The 17,645-nt window shown below is 38.3% G+C and overlaps 1 protein-coding gene and 1 pseudogene across 10 annotated transcripts in view; one reads left to right on the forward strand and one right to left on the reverse strand.

Moving 5' to 3' along the window:
• Window positions 1–17,645, forward strand: part of PARG (poly(ADP-ribose) glycohydrolase) — a 142,541-nt gene that overhangs the window by 46,456 nt on the left and 78,440 nt on the right. The window lies entirely within an intron of this gene.
• LOC112632144 lies at window positions 1,649–1,981 on the reverse strand (annotated as a pseudogene).

Here is a 17,645-nt window from a genome sequence, read left to right on the forward strand (position 1 = left end):
TTATATATTTAGGTGCTACTGAGTCAAAATGGCTGTTATTTAGTATTTTCTGCATCTTCAGGGGTAATATTGGTCTTCCTCACTGCCAGCTGCTGGAAGTGCTACAAACACACAATCTGTGTTTTATGGCCCTCCTGTGTGGTGTTCCACAAAATTAAATTCAAACACTTCTGTAATTTATATTCTAAATGAATCAATATACTTACTCCTGGCATTTTTCACTGGAAAGTTGGACAAAATGTTCTATATGTTAGAAAAGGCCTCTATTAATGCATCTTGGAGGAATTTTTAAATACTTCTCTTTTATTGTTTTTGAGACAGTCTCCCTCTGTCACTCAGGCTGGAGTGGAGTGGCACAATCTCGGCCCACTGCAACTTCTGCATCTCAGGTTTAAGCGACTCTACCCGGTCAGCCTCCTGAGTAGCTGGGATTACAGGCACCTGCCACCACGCCAGGCTAATTTTTGTATTTTTAGTAGAGATAGGGTTTCACCATATTGGTAAAGCTGGTCTCAAACTCCTGACCTCAGGTGATCCACCCACCTTGGCCTCCCAAAGTGCTGGGATTACAGGCATGAGCCACAGTGCCCAGCCAAATACTCCTCTTTTACAACACCTGTGGCACTGTTTCATTTCATTCGTAGTGTATTAACTTGTGAAACTTACATTAAAGCTGTAGTAACTGAAGAAGAGCATGGGGGATATATTTTTAAGGGGGTTTCTTCTATTTCTGTGATGTTGGCTTCTATTTCTGGACTTGGATGTTTGCTTTATATTTATTCATTAGACTATACATATATATTTTTATATACTTTTTGAATATTTCACAATAAGTATAAAATGTTAAACTAAAGAGCTTTAAATCTGCAATTGATTTATGTAGCAAACTTCTTAAGAAAATGGATTAATCGTTGAAAGGAAGCCTAAGGATTTTAGTGACTGTTTCATCTTCCTTTCTGTGTTGAGTTTTATGTCTGGAATTGAAAAGATAGAAATGTATATGCCTTTCGTTTCATCCTTCCATTGGTTTTTCCATGAAGGCTATCATAAATAACAAAATGAGTGGTTTTGGTTTTGCTTTTGTTTTTTGCATCTGTGGCTGGTAAAGGTGGAGAGTGAGAGATAGGAGTACAGGAATGACAGGACATTTAAAAGTAAAAAATGAAAAACCTAGACTTTAGAATGATTTTGTTGCTGTAATGAGGCTAGTAATATATTTCTGTTTGTAAACCACAATTTAAATATACATATATAGCATAAAGTCTTCACTTCAAATCATACATACAAAATAGATGATTGCAACTTAGAAATTCTGCATCTTTTGTGTTTGCTATCGTTACTAAAATATTGACTATGCATTCTCCTATGAGCTCTTGTTCTATAACTTGTCAGAGAAAGACTGTTTAAAGCCTCTATCACTGTAAATAAGAGTGTGTAATTCTATTAGTATTGAACTTGCATTTTTGTTTATGTGCTACTTAATTTAAAAGGTAAATGGGACATAATATTGAGTTCTGAATGATGCAAATTAAATTCATCATGTTATGTCTAAGCTATCTTTTTCTTCAGAACTCTATCATTTAAATTTTTTTTTAGTTTTTTTTTTCAAGAGCACAAATCCACTTTTATTTATTTACTTTTCATTAGTTTAAATCCTTGAGGGGTACAACATCACACAGATTCTGTGTCCAATGGCCTTAGCAGGAAGATTGCTTCAGAATTTGGCGTGAACCATGCCACTCTTTCCCTGGCACCAAGTTACCTTTCCATAGATTACTCTGGTTTTGTTTGGTTTGCCACCAGGAGTCACTTTGTTGTTCTTTGCTTTGTATACATAAGCACATCTTATTCCCAAATAGAATTCTGTTTCATTTTGGGCATAAACACCTTCAATTTTAAAAAGAGCTGTGTGCTCTCTTTGGTTCTGGAGACTCCACTTATACTCAGCAAAAATGGCCTTGGACCACAGCCTTCCAGACATATTTGCTTTTTAGAAGTTCTGTTCCCAGCAGGCCTCTACAGGCTCCAAGTTGGCAGAAAGAGAAAGGCCATTTAAAATTTTAAAAACAGGTACAACATAATTCATTGTCTCCAAAATTGAGGCATGTATTATTATACCTGTGTTTAACTAAAATAACAGTTTTTGAACTTGTGATTATGGAAAACTTTAAAAATTATAATGTATTGCCAGAGCATCAGTAGAAACTCAGAAAAAGGAACATAAACTTGTATTAAAACAGATTACAAAAAAAGTTATTTCATGGACACAGAGTAATGGCTGGAAGAAATTAAGTTTTGATTTATGTCTATTATGTAATAAAAAGTTAAAATATATGTTGAAATTATTAGGCAAAAATCATAGCACAAATCAGCTATGATTCAATAACGTAAAACACAATAGTTGTATGTTTATGCATCACTTGAGCATCAATGCATTCATACATATGTGGTATACTGTGAACATCCTGGCTTTCTGAGGTGTGGCATGCTATTATGAGTAGCTTATCTCATGGTAATTATAACTGTATCAAATATACTCAGTATTTTTGTGTATTAAAAATTTTAGAACAGAAATGTTGTTAGAGGATTTTTCTTCTCTCTTCATTCCTCTTTTCTCCACCCCTTTATCCCCAGACTATCTATAAACATTTCATGGAGGGTTAGTGCTCTTTAGAATAGTTTGGGAAAAGCTTACCTAAGGCAGCAAATTGTTGTAACTACCATTTTAAATCACAACAGATTTCGTTTTTCAGTAACTGAAAGAATGTGGCCTCCTTCCGTGATAGCTTTTTGGTGGTCATTTTTTGTTTTGGTTTGGTTTGGTTTTTTTGATAACACCGAAGTAAGTTTCTGAATGTATAGAAACACATTATTACTTAGATTGATTTAACATTCTTCATAGATAATCTGTTTTCTGGGATTTTCTTCAAAGCTTAAAAAATATGAAATGTGTTTGTTATATTTGTCACAAAGAGCCTGTACCAAACTCCTAATCAAATGAAAGCAGCCTTGAATGTTCCATAAGACTACAGCTAATGTCTTTATCTCTCTAGCTTTCGAACCTCTGATTTGGAGTTCAGTGGAAATTTAACCTTTTTGGACCTCTTCCCTTGGTGACTCACAGTCTCTGGAATCATAAGGTCTGCATTACTTTACAGCTCAATTTAATTCATAAGAACTATAGGAGCCAAAAGGGAGCTAATCAGAGTCACTAAAATATTGAAACAGATGAATTGTGACTTTTAGATTTGTATGGAATATGTGGAATTTCTCTCCCTGGTTTGGGTAATGTGTACTTTTGAATTGGGACATATGTTGAGAGTCTGATATTTATGATATCTAAATAGTGCATATCCCAAAGGACAGATTACTCCATTTGGAACAAGGCACTTTGCTTTTATAAACTTGATGAGTTACCATGGAATATCAGTCTTAGTTGAGCACTCTATGCACTAGATCACTGATGAAGTTAGAGTTGTTATTTTGTTTTTGCAAAACACTATCTGGATTGTAGTTATGTGGTGGACAAAGTGGTTAGAAGTTATAGATACTCAAAAGTGAAAATTCATTCAGTGGACTTTCTCTTACATTCTAATAATTAAATTAAGCTAGTACTTAGTTTGTCCTATAACTCTAACCCTTCATTTGGATCAAATAGCAGTAGAATTTATTCCTTTTAAATGTTGCTGTGGTGTTGATTTCATTATCCAAAAATCTACTGTTAGACGAGTGAAAATAATTTTATGTTTTAATCTTGCCCGTGATTTGTGTCTCTCTTTATCAGCTAGCTCTGAAGTGTTTTGGGTTTTGTTTTGTTTTGTTTGTATTTTATTAACACAGTTCAACATGATGCCTTGATTTATAATTCCTGTTAAATTAATTTACATTTATTCTTCTTATGTTCCTACTATCAAAATAAATTCTGTAGTGTTTTTGAGTATGCTTCGAACATTTTTATCTACAAGTAACATTTCATATTTAACCCTGGAAGGACTATTATAGTATTTTTATCTGAAGGTAGAAATAATGAGTAAATGAAAACAGGACGTTAGATTTGTTTTTCAAATTTATATACTGTTTCAATGTGTAGCCTATTTAAACAAGCGGTAAACTTGGTCATCAAAGACTAAATAGATTCATTGGTCCTTTTATATGAGGGGGTGCTGTGCTGTTGGTGCTATGGTTTACCAAAGACTGAGCCAATGGTGTTTCTCCTTATTTACTATTAGTACTATTAGAGAAAAATACTCATCCTCGATTTATTGTGATGATAATGACAGGTAATCATTAAGTACAAGGGTCTGTCAGATTCTAAGCTAGGGAAATAATTTTTCTTTATATAGTGTGTTAAAGAAGTTTTTGGTAAGCTGAGTGACATAGTACCGTGTTGCCACAAATGCTCTCTGATTACATGAAAAGCATTATAAAAAGACATTTTCTGCAACAGGGGCCATTTCCAGCATAGTGAAATACAGAATATTTTCAAATGAACTCCAAAGTGATATATGTTGAAGTCTTGCTCTTGGTCTAATCTGCCTCAGTCCTGAGAAGCCTAGCTCTAAGATAAACAAACGGCATCTTCCACTGGGAGTGTAATGTTGGAACTGCTCACTGCCTTAACTAACCATATGCATAGCCTCTTTCCTGGTGGTTGGCTCCTGTCTCCCTTTGTAATCCTTTCCTTCTTCCATGCCTGCTGCTTAAGTTGCAGACTTTTCCAGCATCACTTCTCTTGGACACTTTTATCTGTTGCAGGCATAGGTCTGTCTCATTTCAAACTCACCCTTCTACAAGATCCTCCCTGTAGATATCTCCTTTGTGTTTGCTGGATCATCTTATTTGGTTATCTGTGGCGATGGAGGTGGTAGTGCTTATTACTGAGAGTTTTCTATGTACCAGCTATAGTGCCAGCAGTATGCTTTATCTGATTTAATTCTAACAACCATCTCATGAGTTAGATACTATTAATATTTCTGTTTTACAAATGAAGAATGGAAAACCAAGGTTTAGGGAGTTTAAGTAACTAAGTGACATCTCACTTTTATCTATGGGCCGTGGCACATGCCATCAGAGTCGGTCTTTGACATTGCACCTAGGAAAGAAGCTGAATCAGATTAAACATACTACCCAAACATTAGGTCAGTTGAAAATGGCTAGGGAAAGGGGAAGATTCATTGTAAAAACTAATTGAGTAAAGCTAGGGAGGCCTGGTAAGTTCAAAGACTTGAATTAAAGGTAGAAAGAAGAGGAAAACCTTCTAGCAAAAGGTGGCCTTAATGGCCCATAGCCTTAGATCTGGCATCATTTAGAACCACATGGCTGGGCATGTGGCTCACGCCTGTAATCCCAATACTTTGGGAGGCTGAGGCAGACAGATCACTTGAGGTCAGAAGTTTGAGACCAGCCTGACCAACATGGTGAACCCCTGTTTCTACTGGGAAAAAAAAAAACGCAGCAACAGCACAGTCTCAGGGAGAGCACCTACCAGCTTCCAACAGTCTTCGTTCCTTTGAATCCTTTGCCATCTGGTTGTACTCCCTCTTCCCATTCTTGTTATCTGCCCATCTTTGACACCTCTTTTCCTCTCTCCTGTTACTTGGCATCACCTTGGGCAACTTCGTTTCAGTTGATATTCATGTTGATGAACCATTTACTAGTCAGACCCAAGTCTGAGTGTGAGACCTTCTACTTTATTAACTCATGTGACCACAAATGACCAGAGCTTGGACCTGCTTATCCCCTGAGCCAGCTCCTTCTCTGAAGTCATGAACTCATAATTCTTCTCCCACCACAGCCTCCTAGTTTTCTATTCCCTTATTCCTACTGTGCTTTCTGTTTTTTGAGTCTCCACTGCTTTCATCCCTTTTCTTCTGGTCCACTGTGTCCTAGGTTGTATTATGCAAATATTAACACTTCATGAGTAAAGGGTTAATGGTTAAGATGGGGGAATGTACTGCGTATTATATCCTCCTCCTGGGAATAGCTCTGAGGAGTGTTACAGTAAAGAAACATGCTTGGCTTTATTTAATTAAACCCTTTTTTTCCCCCAAACTTATTTATAAACAGCTTCCGTGTAACAGCTTTTGACTTCCTTTGTAGCAAGTATTCCATGGAGCACACTTTGCACAACACAGTTGTAATGGGGAAGGGAGGGAAGGAGGAAGAAATAAAGGGAGAGAGGAGAGAGGGAAGGAGGGAGAGAGGGAATAATAAATCTTACTGATAGGCCTTGCTAAGAGTTCATGTTATTCAATCTTAAGTAGGCCTTTGTTTCCTGTTGCCATCTTTTATATATTTCCTCATTACTCTAGAGTTCCAAACATTTTCATTGTTTTCTAATGTTTACTGACATTCCACTATCTGTCTGCTCCTACTTCATACCTCTTGGAGAGATTTGAGGACATCTAAAAGGTAAATTCTTTCAGTTTCTTCATTTTAAGGGTTTCAACATACTTTATGCTTCTCTTTCTTGTTATCTCAAAGGAAAAGCTAGTCTTACTCCATTCCTCAAGGGCAGCATGTCCAAAACAGTTATACTTTAGGATACATATGTCACTGTATCTTTTCTGGCCTTGACCCTCTTTCCCTGCTGCCTGGTTAGTGCTTGCTTGACTTTTAGTATTCAGCATGACTATCACTTCTGCAATTGACTGTTTTGGTTTTTTTTTTTTTTTTTCCTGAGACGTCTCGGTTGGAGTACAGTGACACAATCTCGTCTCACTGCAACCTTCGCCTCCTGGGTTCAAGCGATTCTCCTGCCTCAGCCTCCTGAGTATTACAGGTGTGCACCACCTTGCCTGGCTAATTTTTATATTTTTAGTAGAGATGGCGTTTTGCCATGTTGGCCAGGCTGGTCTCAAACCCCTGACCTCAGGTGATCCGCCTGCGTTGGGCCTCCCAAAGTGCTGGAATTACAGGCATGAGCTATCACACCCGACCTAGACTTTCTTTTTTTAGAGCAGTTTTAGATTCACAGCAAAATACACAGATTTCCCATATATCCCCCACTTCCAGACATGCACACCCTCCCCCATTGTCAACATCCCCCACTAGAATAGTGCATTTGCTACAATTGATGAACCTACATTGGTACATCATTACCACTCAGAGTTCTATAATTGACGTTTTACAGTCATCTTCTATAAGCTTCCTTGTACAAGGCTGTGATTTGTTCTTTGTTATGTTCCTAGCACTTAACATAGTGAGAACTTTCAATATCACTTAATGCAGGTTATGCGCAAATCTTTTTTCTTCTGCTCTTTCTTTCTGCCAGCTTCTAATTGACTATTAGATTTATTCACCTGGATATTCCACAAGTACCTAAAACTAGCCTTGTGGCCACTCTCCAAATTCTGTCAGTGAATGGTTCCACCATTTATCTATTCATTCACTCAAGCCAGAACTGGTTCATCATCCTAGCTGCCCTGTTCTGCCTCAGCCACCTTTTTCTGCTGATCTACCATTTCCTCATTTTATAGTATGATGTCATAATTTTACTTCCTAAATACTTCTTGAGTCTCGCCTCTATTTCTGTTATACTTGTCTCCTCCATACCATCGTCGTGACTCAGCTAGTATATTGTAACAGTCACCTAGCCGACCCCTGTGTGCAGTTGGTCCCTTCAAATCCATCCTTCATGCTGCTCACACACAATGATCTCTCTGAAGCATAGATCTTAAAACCTTCCATGGCATTTCATCTCTTTTCAGCTCTATTGGTGATATTTATGGCATTCCATGACCTTGCTTCTGCCCACCTCTCCAGCATCATTTCATACCACTTTTCCTGCTCCAAACCTGATGGTCTAATGACTCTAAATTACTTGTGGTTCTCTGTCATGGTGTTTGCTTGCTTCTTAATCCAGCCTTCAAGACTCAGCTCATTTTTTATCTCCTCTGAGTATCCTTTTTTGTCCTCTCAGCCTCTACTAAAAACTCCTCTGTGTGCTCACAGTAGTACCTGTGTACACCTCCGTGTGCTTGTTACGTTAGGCATCATATAGCCATGAAATGTCTGAATATTTGTGAGGCCCAATTTCTCCAGGGTGTCTTAGTATTTTCTAGCTCATGGCTGATGCACAGTTAATGTTTCTTGAACTGAGTTCAGGATATTCAGGGAGAGTAGTCCAGCACACAGAAATGTGGGCTTTGAACCACAATCGCTTACTGAGAGATTTAGGAATTATTTGTGTAAGGTGATAGTTGACCATTTGTGACTGGTGATTGGAAGAGAGAAAAGGTAAGGCCAGTATGCATAACCTTTATTATAGCTTTTTAATTTATTTTTTTTCCAGAGACAGGGTTTCACTGTGTCCTCCAGGCTGGAGTGCAGTGACATGATCATGGCAACTTCAAATTCCTAGGCTTAAGCAAGAACCTCCCACCTCAGCTTCCAGAGTAGCTGGGACTATAGGTCCACACCACCACACCTACCTAAGTAAAAAATTTTTTTGGCCGGGTGTGGTGGCTCACGCCTATAATCCCAGCACTTTGGGAGGCTGAGGCAGGCAGATCATGAGGTCAAGAGATCAAGACCATCCTGACTAACATGGTGAAACCCCATCTCTACTAAAAATACAAAAATTAGCTGGGTGTAGTGGCGTGTAAGTTCCAGCTACTCTGGAGGCTGAGGTGGGAGAATCGCTTGAACCCAGGAGGCAGAGGTTGCAGTGAGCCGAGATTGCACCACTGCACTCCAGTCTGGTGGCAGAGTGAGACTATGTCTCACTATGTTGCCCAAGCTGGTCTTAAACTCTTGGCTTTAAGTGATCCTCCTGCTTTGGCCTCCCAGAGTGCTGAGATTACAGGCATGAACCACTGTGCCCAGGCTTTATAGTTGTTGTGTAGCATTTTTACCCTAAAAAGTAGTAAGTTTCTAGAGGACAGACACCTTGTATTGTTTGTCTTGGTATTTATTTTTCACAGTGCTCAATCTAATGCCCTGGACAAAGTGGGTGTTCAATATGTGTTTGGACTAAGTAGCAACATATGACTAGAATTCAGTAGAAAGGAGAGGCTGTTCTCTTTCTTGGATTTCTGAGCTCTGTAACTTCACACTTCAGGGGCCCATTTACCTCTTTAATTCCCTACATGCAAAAGGAGTATGAATGCACCAGATGATAGATTGAACCTGACCTCTTAATGTTTTATGTGATGTAACTACGTGCCACATCAGTCCTTATATGCCTTCATTTTTTTATAGGCTATAAAACCAAAATTATTTCAAGAGGAATATTTGACCATTTTCATCCTTCTTTTAAAATGAATTGGGGTTACCAAAAGTAGCCTGATGCAGTTGAATAAAATTAGGTGTATTTTAAAACCTCTAAACAAAAAGCTACAGATTTAGTAATCTGTAGTTGTATCTACATATGTCTGAAAACTGTTGAATCTTCTTTTGGTTGCCCTGGTGACTATTTCACTGGAGTGGTATAGCAAGAAAGCCTATATCTGTGGAGTCCAAACAGTAGCTACTATCCGTATATGGCTATTTAAATAGAAATTAATTAAAATGAAATAAAATTTAAAATTCAGTTCTTCAGTCACAGTAGCCACATATGGCTGGTGGCTGCCATCCTGGACAGCACAGATACAGAACATTTTCATCACTGCAGAAAGTTAGATTGGATAGCAGTGTACTAGGTCATTCCTAAGGATCCTTCTGCATCTGACATTATCTTTCTACATGGAAACCTGCTTACAGGGAACTTCTGAGATTTCTCAACATTCTTTGACTGCGTTTTGAATTTTTTTTTTTTTTTTTTTGAGACGGAGTCTCGCTGTCTCGCCCAGACTGGAGTGCAGTGGCATACAGTCTCTGCTCACTGCAAGCTCTGCCTCCCGGGTCGACACCATTCTCCTGCCTTAGTGTCCCAAGCAGCTGGGACTACAGGCGCCCGCTGCCACGCCCAGCTAATTTTTTGTATTTTTTTTTTATTAGAGACGGGGTTTCACCATGTTTAGCCAGGATGGTCTTGATCTCCTGATCTTGTTATCCGCCCACCTTGGCCTCCCAAAGTGCTGGGATTACAGGCGTAAGCCACTGTGCCCGGCCTGAATTTTTTTAAATTGGATATTACTTCAAATAATTGAGTTGTTGAGTAGAACTTGTCCATTTTTTAAAAAGATCTTTCCATTGTAATAGCATTTGTTTTAACTACTAATGTATTAGCATTTTTGTTCTTTCTCCAAAGAGTGCGCTTCCACAGAGTGTCCTCAAGCCTTTTAGGAAAATTAGTTTTGTTTCATCCTTAATAAGAGTGAAGTTCAGACTATAATATTATTATTTCATACTGGATAATTTAATAATTAAATTAAGAATTAAGCACTATAATATGTATGTATGTATGTTACTTGATTTGCATGGCACATTTATAATGCTGTGAGTGTGCTAAGCTGTCATTGAACTACCTTAAAAATTACTTAAGTCTGGGCTTGGTGGTTCGTGCTTGTAATTCTAGCACTTTGGGAGGCTGATGTGGGATGATCGCTTGAACCCAGGAGTGCAAGACCAGCCGGGGCAAGATGGTGAGACCCCATCACTACAAAATTTTTTTAAAAAATTAGCTGGGTGTGGTAGCATACATCTGTAGTCCCAGCTACTTGGGAGGCCAAGGCAGGAGGATCCCTTGAGCCCAGGAGTTCGAGGCAGCAGTGAACTATGATCACACCAGTGCACTCCAGCCTGGGTGACAAAAGTGAGACCCCCATCTCTTAAAAAAATATATTACTTAAAAATAAGTATTTTTCAAAGTACTTCTTAGAGTTCAAAAAACCTGCTAATTATTTAAAAGTATAAACTATAAAAAAAGATTGAAGTTATTGCTCACCTGTATTTCTTGGACAGATTACATCCATTTTACTTCTAGGGCTAGAAAACTTACATCACCATTAGCTATTTCTCTGAAATTTTGTCATGTTGAGTTTGATTGCCTGTCTATAAAGATGGATAATAGTGTGGTATTGAAAGTATTGAAAGTATCCATTGGCTTGAACATAATAGCAATGTGGTTTGGTGGTGTTTACAAAAGTGATTGATGGATATGGCCTCGTAGTCATACAGTAATAGAAGTGAGAGATAGGAAAGACCTATCAGAGTGTCTTGTGCCAGTGTGGGTTTATTTCCAGTGTGGAATAATCATTTACCATAATAGTACTGAGAAGTAAATTCTTTGGAGGCATAGGATAATGAGGGTATATTTTTATGTTTGGTCTTTTCTAAGGTAAGAATTCTGCTGTTTATTATTAGCGTGAAAATAGATAATGATTGTGCGATAAATACTGTTTAAAGAAGAGCTTCCTTCATGTTTTATAAACCTACACAATTCTGTTCTTCGTGTTTAATGAAGTTTGTGTAGGAAAATAGTGTGACTGTTTTTGATTAGAGGCATATTTTGTTTCAAGAATTAGATGAAGATATTCTTCCTAAACTGATTGTGTTCCCAGACTAGTTGTTAATTATTTGGAATTAGGAGTCATGATGGTGAAATTTCCACCACATCCAGAAAGCCTGTGAATTTTAAGCCTCTGATGGCTTGTTTTCTGAAGTGAAAAACTAATGCAGAGTTCTGTCATTAGAAAAACACCAGTGCTTAGGAGAGATTGGAAGTAGGTTTGTGGTGAGGATTGGCAGGAGGACTCTTTCTCCCTTCATTCCTCCTCCTTTTTCCTACACTAGCTGATAAGAGCTGGGCCTAGGAGTGGAGACTAAGAATGAAAGGAGATTTCATCGCTTAGCACTTCTTTTCCTCTTTTCCCCCTTCTGCTGGCAATCCTTGATGGGGAGGAATCAAAGTGTATAGCAGCCCAATTATTTGATATTAAGCAACTGTTAAATTAATATAAGGACAACCTCTGGTTATTTCCAGTGTGAATTACAGGATACTTTAAAAACTCGGTATATCTCATTTATCTATCATTAGGGCAAATAATTTCAAATGCTTATAATGAGCTGTGATTGTTATCAGCATTTCCCAGATTTGAGTCATACACATTTTGAAAATTCATAGGGAGACTCTTAATAGCTGTTTGAAGAGGAAAACCAAATCAAACCAAAAGAAAGTAGAGGGACAAGGTGATCCTCAGCACAGCCCTTTGTATGTGTCACCACAGCTGACTCCTGGACTCAGCCTTTTACGTCACCTTGCCCTCTGCTACCACATTGATTTTGTACCTCTCCATGTACAGTCTTATTTAGGTCTATCAACTAGTTAGCTGCTAATTGGTGAAATACGCCTTCTTAAATATGAACATGTTAGCCTGGCTATTTCCTGAAAACCAATTGGAGTTTATTAAAAATGGAGTTTTTATTGAAGCCATAATTGTCATGGGCGATACACATGAGAGATCACCCTGTGGCTGGCCTGTCAGACTTTCATGAGCCTTCAGAAATTAAGGGGAATGAGTGAGTTTGTTTTCTTGTAAGCTGTCACATTCTTCTCTTCAAAGTGTCAGCCCGAGTCGTGCACAGATAAATGTTAGAAACTTTCACCTTCTCCAGTTGATTTTTTTACCCTTACATAATTTAGTAGTATGATTGTTTTTCCGCTAACATTTAATTTTTTTGGACTTTTAATTTTTGAAATGTAAGCCTGTGTTTTAGACTTGGGAAAACTTAGAGGTAGTTCCAGTATAGAAAAGTTAACCTATAGACAGTTTGATCAACTTACACAAAACAAAACTATAATATTTTTGCTAAGTAACAGAGATTCTGAAAGGTGATGGAGAGGAGGAGGATGAGCTTTGTAAAATCAGTTAACCCAGATAGAAAGTGTCAGTTAATTTAACATATTTTTATTGACAGTGTTACATATGAACACCTCTGTTGTAGGAATGGTGAATCAATCATAAATCTTGTCTTAAAGGAGCTTCTAGTAGGAGCTAGAAGGCACATTCATAAATAACAACAGAAAGCATAAAGTCTTAAGCGTCTTGTGAAAAAAAGTACAAATAAATTACAAGAGGGAGAATTACTTTTTAGCTGGAGAGTAAATTTGGATAGACTTGAAGCAGGCTATTGTTTGAGCAAGATCAAAAGGTTGGATAAGTTTTGGAGTTAAGGAGGAAAGATATTCCAGGATTGTATCTGTAGCAGCACAAACAGATGCTATAGAAGAATGAATTTATGAATTTCCTAGTATGTAGGCTACACAGAAGGTAGAGTTTGTGTGTGTGTGTGTGTGTGTGTGTGAGAGAGAGAGAGAGAGATACATGCTGAATGAGACTAGATAAGAATCTAGGGTAAGAGAACTTGACTGTTAGTTCGAGGGATTTGTTCTGTATTGAAAAGGCAGCAGAAAGCCATTGAAAGCTTTGAAATGGAGCAGAAACACATCAGAGTCTACTTGGGCAGAAACTGAAGGTGGTCTATCAGCAGGGCAACAGTTAAATTATTGTAGTAATCTTGATGAGACTGGATGAGGGGCTGAGGGTGGTTTAGTAGTGATTAAGATGAGGTAATAAATATGTGAGATCCTGCTGGATCAATCAATATAGGACTTGGCAGTTAATTGATATGGGGGTGATAAAAGAAGAAAGAGGCTCTAGAAAGTTTGTGAATTACTGGCCCATTAGATATTAATACTTTGTATATGGAGCTTTAGAATTCACAAAACACTGTTATATCTGAGAGCTTTCATAACTCTGTAAGTTAAAGTTATAGAATTATCCTTACTGTGGATGAGGAAATAAAGAATTTAGGGATTTTTCTATGGTTAATATGAGAGTAAATGCAGATCTAGGCCTATAACTAGTCTTCCACTTTCTTGGCCGGTACTTCTTTTATAGCCTTCCTCGTGAACCCGGGAAGAAAAGCTCTGGCATCTCATCCCAATGTGTTTTTGTTTTTTGTTTTTGAGACAGAATCTTGCTCTGTCACCCAGGCTGGAGGCGCAGTGGCGTGATCTCGGCTCACTGCAACCTCTGCCTCCCCAGCTCAAGCGATTCTCATGCCTCAGCCACCCGAATAGCTGGGACTACAGGTGTGGGCCCCCATGCTCAGCTAATTTTTGTATTTTTAGTAGAGATGGCCAGGCTGGTCTCGAACTCTTGACCTCAAGTGATCCACCTGCTTTGGCCTCCCAAAGTGTTGGGATTATAGGTGTTAGCCACCATCCCCAGCCACCAGTAAGTTTTTGAATGTGGGCAAATTGTTTATTTCTTGGAGCTTTAGTCTCTCTAGATGCCCTTGTCGTTTCTATCTTGCAAGGACACTTTGAAGATAAAATGCAATGTTTTTGGTTTTATCAACTCTTTATTCAGCAAATAATGAGCACTAAATACGATGCTTAGTACTGGGGGTCACAGGATGTTTAAATTTTTTTGTGTTTCACAGATTAGAGGACAGAAAATACAGATAAATAATTGTAGTAACCACAGTAAGTGTTCTAATACAAGTATGTACTTTTGGCTCTAGAGTCACAGAGTAAGGGGCAGTCAGGCAATCAGTGAAGGCTTCCCAGGGAGATGTGAACTAAGTCCTGAAGCGTAATTTGTGGTTTAATGGTAATAAAATGTTAAACAAGGCAGAGGGTAAAATAATGCATCATCATCATAATACTAGCTGTTATTTGTTGAAAAGCTTATAATTCTGACCACATCTCTGCAAGATATTTTCATTTCATAAGTAAGAAAATAGGTTCAAAAGGTTATGACTTGATCATAGTATATAGTGAAGTCAGTATGGTACATTAGGGAGGTGCAAATAGTTAAGTATCACTGGAGAGTAGCAAACAAGCGACAGAAAGGATAAAGATAAAACTGAAAAAGGGGCTCAAGTATACTATATTGTAGATATTAAAAAATAAAAATAATAAAACTAGTGGTTTCATGATAGACAGGGGAGACTATTTTAACATACACGAGAGACAAAGGATTAATACCTAGTAAAATATGCCTAATTAAACATTGGTTACTGTGTGGACCAAGATGTTTTCACTGATCAATTCTCTCAAACATTTAAGGAAGATGTAATACTAAGTTCACAGAAACTCAAAGAAGAGAGGAGGCGGGAGCACTTTCCAACTCATTTATAAAGCCATATATATACCTCTGATAATAGTATGTGACGAAGATTTTATAAAATATTAGTAAATGAAATCCAGAAATATGGAAAAAGGATAATACATCATTACTAAGCAGAGTTTATCTCAGAAATGCAGGATTGGATTTATATTTTGAAAGCTGTGTGATTATTGTGATAGATGCAGAATAAGCACTTGACAAAATTTAGTAACCATTCAGAGTATAAAACTATTAGCAGGCCGGGAGTGATGGCTCATGCCTGTAATCTTAACACTCCAGGAGGCCGAGGCGGGCAGATCACCTGAGGTTAGGAGTTCGAGACCAGCCTAGCCAACATAGTAAAACTTCATCTCTACTAAAACTACAAAAATTAGCTGGGTGTGGTAGCATGCACCTGTAGTCCCAGCTACTCGGGAGGCTGAGGCAGGAAAATTGCTTGAACCTGGGAGGCAGAGGTTGCAGTGAGCCAAGATCGCACCACTGCACTCCAGCCTAGGCAACAAAGCAACTGTCTCCAGAAAACAACAACAACAACAACAAAACTGTTAACAACTATGTCCTCAATCTGATAAAGAGTACATTGTACTAGAAATCCTAGCCAATGCAGTAAGGCAAGAAAAAGAAGTAAGATGTTTGAAAATCAGAAAGGAAGAAGTAAAACTGTTTCTCTTTGTAGTTGACAGTGTTTGTTTATGCAGAAAAACCCAAGGAACCTAGAAAATAACTATTAGAACTAATTTATTTAGCAAGACATAAGGTCAGTAAACAAAAATCATTATATTTTTATATACCCGCAGTAAATGAAATTTTAAAAATTTCATTAAAAATAGCACTAAAACCCATAAAATACTTAGAAATAAATTTAACAAAAAATGTGTAAGACCAGTATCTTGAAGACCATAAAACATTGCTGAGAGAAATTGAAGAAAACTTGAATAAAAGAATATCTGCCATGCTCTTGGACCGGATGACTCAGTGTGGTTAAGATGTCAGTTCTCCACTGGGTGCAGTGGCTCACGCTTGTAATCCCAGCACTTTGGGAGGCTGTGGTGGGTGGATCACTTGAGGACAGGAGTTCAAGACCAGCCTGGCTAACATGGTGAAACCCCATCTCTACTAAAACTACAAAAAAAATTAGCCAGACATGGTTGTGGGCACCTGTAATCCCAGCTAGTCAGGAGGCTGAGGCAGGGGAATCACTCGAACCCAGGAGGCAGAGGTTGCGGTGAGCCGAGATCACACCATTGCAGTCCAGCCTGGGCAACAAGAGTGAAACTCCATCTCAAAAAAAAAAAAAAAAAAAAAAAAGATATCAGTTTTTCCTATATGCAGTTCCAATCATAATACCAAGCTGGCATTTTGTAGAAAATGCAAAGCTGTTTCCTAAAATTTATATGGAAACACAAAGGACTCTTATTTACAAAAAAATTGTAAATAAGAAGGGCAGAGTTTACAGACTTACATGAATTGCTTTGAATACTTACGATAAGACTACAGTAACCAACACAGTATGTATAGTGAGTTGAATAGTGTCCCCCAAAATTAGTGTCAACCTGGACTCTCAGGATGTGGCTTTATTTGGAAATAGTCTTTGCAGATGTAACTGGTTAAGATGAGGCCACACTGGATTATGGTGTACCCTAAATCAATGACTGGTGTCCTTATGAGAGAAGGAAAGGACACAGAGACAAAGACACTGAGGGAAAATGCTTATATGATGATGGAGTTAGAGATTGGAGTGATGTATCTGAATGCCAAGGAACCCCAAGAATTGCTAGAAGCCACCAGAAGCTAGGAAGAGGCCAGGAAGAGCCTTAGAGCCTTCAATGGGAGCGTGATATTACCGACAACTTGGTTTCAGATTTCTAGTCTCCAGAACTGTGAGATAATACATTTTTGTTGTTTTAAGCCACCTGGTTTGTGGTTCTTTGTCACAGCAGCTCAAGGAAATGAAATGAATACAGTGCGATACTGACATAACAGTCAAATTGATCAGTGCAACCAAGTAGTAAACCCAGAAACAGACCCATGTTTATACAGACATTTGATTTTCAACAAAAGTGCCAAAGCAATACAAGGGAAAAGAAGTGTCTTTTCAACAAATGGTGTTGGCAAAACTGGATTTCCATGTGGGCTTAAAAAAAAAATCGCCCCTTCCCACATACTATACATAGAAAATAATTCTGAATTCTAACTGAAAAAGCAAAAACTATAAGCTTCTAGAGGAAAACATCTTTGTAGCTCAGGAGTTGACAAAGATTTCCTAGGACATCTTTATAAATACTTGTGACGGAAATACAAGTATTTACGAGTTTTTAAAACTCATAAGGGCCGGGCGCGGTGGCTCACGCCTGTAATCCCAGCACTTTGGGAGGCCGAGGCGGGCGGATCACAAGGTCAGGAGATCGAGACCACGGTGAAACCCCGTCTCTACTAAAAATACAAAAAATTAGCCGGGCGCGGTGGCGGGCGCCTGTAGTCCCAGCTACTCAGGAGGCTGAGGCAGGAGAATGGCGTGAACCTGGGAGGCGGAGCTTGCAGTGAGCCGAGATCGCGCCACTGCACTCCAGCCTGGGCAACAGAGCGAGACTCCGTCTCAAAAAAAAAAAAAAAAAAAAAAAAAAA

Source organism: Theropithecus gelada, chromosome 9 (assembly GCF_003255815.1).
Source record: "Theropithecus gelada isolate Dixy chromosome 9, Tgel_1.0, whole genome shotgun sequence".
In the NCBI taxonomy this organism is placed as follows: domain Eukaryota; kingdom Metazoa; phylum Chordata; class Mammalia; order Primates; family Cercopithecidae; genus Theropithecus; species Theropithecus gelada.